Raw genomic sequence first — 2,846 nt, forward strand, 5'->3', positions numbered from 1 at the left:
TGCCTTGCATCAGGGCTGGGAGAACTCAGCTGTGCTTAGCACCTTCCCACATCACCCTGTTGCCCTTGACTGGTGGCAGGAGCTGGGCTGAGCAGGGCAGGGGGCTCAGTTCCCCTTCTAGCAATGCCCAGCAATTGCCACCTGGATGTGGACTGCAACCAGCAGCAAACCCACCTCCTTCCCTGGGATCCCCAAGGGAAGGGCAGAGGTGTTAGGGCTGCTCAGGAAAACACCTGTGCTCACCCCTTCTTCTCAGTCTGTGTGCCAAACAGTCCTAGGACCTTTCTGTTTACTCTTTTTTAAAACACAGATCCTTTTATTAGCAGTGAGCCCAGCCAGCAGAAGATGGTGTGCTGCTAAAGTCCTCCTGTTCCTGGCAAAGGTGAGACTAGATCTAACACATCCCTCAGTCTGTGGGGGCTCACTGACTACCCTGGAACACCCTAGCCCCTTTTCCCATCCTCTGCAGGTCTTGGCAGGTTTGAGTCCCTCAGGTCTGAGGGACAGGGTTATGCTGGGTGAGCAGGTCTGGGGGTTACATCTCCCCATGTGTCCCCCAGGGAATCCCACTCAGCAGAGCATCACCTGGGAAAGGGCTGGGTGGTGGAGCCATGGGGAGCAGAGACCTGGAGAGCGTCTCATCTCTGGACTGGGAGGGTATGGGGCTGGTGACCCCACCTCTGTGTGTTGAGTCCCCAGTATGGATGCCCTGCGAAGCCCCTAAACGTGTCTGGGATCAGTCCTGGGTCTGACACCGTGATCCCCTCTCCCATCATTAGGGTTCACAGCTCATCGTTGGGGCGCCTGGGGAGGCTCTGCAGCAGGACAGCGCTTTTAGCAGTGGGATGTGCAGGAGAGAATCAGGAATGGTGGAAAGGAGAAAGAAAGGGCTGGATCCTGCTCCCTTTCCAGCCAAGTGACTGCCTTGTCCTGCCCCCGGAAAGGTGAGCTCTGTTCAACCCCTTCTTTGGTCTGCGTAGGGAAAAATCCCTAGCTCAAACCCAAGAAGGCTGAACCAAGCAATGGCAGCTGAAGGTACCTCTGGAAAAACACCCACCCACCCCCTGAGGCCTGATCCTGCTTTCCCCATGCCAAGTCAAGCTCAGGTGCTCAGCTGCATCAGGACCAGGTCCAGGGCTGCAGATGCAGCCGGTTCTGCAAGGCCAAGCGTGGCGGAGGGAGGACAGTGGTATTTATAAACTGCTGAAACATGCCTGACACTTGAGGGAAGATCCTCTCCGCTCCCTCAAGGGCTTTTGTTTGAAGGGCTTGACTCTGTCTTCCAAAAAGTTGATAAGACCTTCTGGCTCCCATTATCTCCCTGAGGGCCCTGCCTTGCCCTCCTCACAGCGTGCTGAAGCACCCAGATCACGTCACTCTAATTAATTGCCTGAGGAATGGAGGGCCCTGAGCAGGACCTGGCACCTCTCTTCAGGGTTTAGCCTCCTGGTGCAAAGCCAGGCTGTGGGAAGGGGCTGGGTGGCACCAGTCCCTTGCTGTTCTACATCCCTCCACCCCCCTTACAAAGCACAAAAGCTGGGAATGCTGTTCAGCCCCAAATTGGGAACATTTGGGCTGAAATCTTTTGTATGCATTTGAAAAGCGGAGGGAGGGTGGGGAGAAGGACATGGGAAGGGGAAAGAGCTACAGCCTTGCTGGCATGAAGTTGATTTGTCTGGGTCCTGTCCCTTTAGGGCAGTCATCTGTCACTGTAACCCGGAGATGCTGCAAACCATGTGCAGATGAGGCTCAGCCACGAGAGAAGCAATCCCACATCAGGTATCATGACACTGCACCCACCTCACCTTGCCCCCCGCAATTTTAATCAAAGTTGTACTTCTCACTGGCAGGGGAAGGGTGGGAATTTTAATCAGCTCCTCCTGCATCTGTACCCTGCTCCACAGGACCTTCTGGGGCAGAAAGGTGCATGTGACAGCATGGGTGATGGTGGGTGACAGTGCAGGTGCCGATGGGTAGCCCAGGGAGGCCAGGGATCGGTGCAGCAAAGCACCTCCATCCTCTGGGGGCTGTGGCCAGCCTGATGCTCCAGCAAAGTTTTTCATCTGCCTCTGCTATGTCAGCAGAGCACAAAGGCAGGGGAGAGGTGAACCCCTCTGTTAATACACGTGTTTTAAATAACTGGTATTTTTATTTCTTCCTTTCGGTGTGGTGGGCTTGGCACTCATCTTTGTTTGCACAATTGTCCTGCCTATATGTTCTGTTGCCCAAGTAAGGAGAAAAAGATCCTGTGCATGATCTGGAGGTGTGCTTTGCTGGTTCTGACATGTAAATATTAATCAAGAAGCAACACTGAAGAGACCAAACCCCCTCCTATCCTCAAACCACTTCAGATCCCTTTATTGTCCTGGCAGTTGTTGCACTTGGACTGGCTTTTCACTTTCTCCTCTCAGAGTGGCTGGCTCCTGCAACGGTCCCCAGATTCCTCAGCTATGTCCTACTGAGGCAAAACATTTATTGAAGTTTTCAGATTATTAGGGAAATACATATTTCTGCTTCTTTTCCAAACTCCACTGCCTTCTTTTCTAAGCCATCCCCGCATGTCAGCATGGGGGCAGGAGAGGCATCCTCTTGCTCTCCTCTTGCAGCTGATGCCTCCTGCATGAACTTTGAGTACCCAGAAACACCACGAAGGGGGATTCCTACCACCACCATGTGCTTTGTTAGTGGGCAATAGTGGTGAATATGTGTGTAGTTTATTTTCCTCTATAAAAAGCTATATATCCTCTCTATATTATTATTTTTTTTATATATAATATATATTTATTATTATATATATATATATTTCCTCTATATAAAGCTGCACTTCAGCTCACTCACACCTCAGA

General features: G+C 51.9%; 1 long non-coding RNA gene across 1 annotated transcript; it reads left to right on the forward strand.

Annotated features, from left to right (window-relative positions):
* On the forward strand, positions 1-1,780 carry LOC121095291. Its single transcript, XR_005830054.1, has 3 exons — positions 1-382; positions 780-944; positions 1,695-1,780. It is a non-coding gene; the product is annotated as an uncharacterized LOC121095291 (long non-coding RNA).
* Positions 1,781-2,846: the final 1,066 nt, after the last annotated feature.

This window comes from Falco naumanni, chromosome 11, assembly GCF_017639655.2.
Source record: "Falco naumanni isolate bFalNau1 chromosome 11, bFalNau1.pat, whole genome shotgun sequence".
In the NCBI taxonomy this organism is placed as follows: Eukaryota; Metazoa; Chordata; class Aves; order Falconiformes; family Falconidae; genus Falco; species Falco naumanni.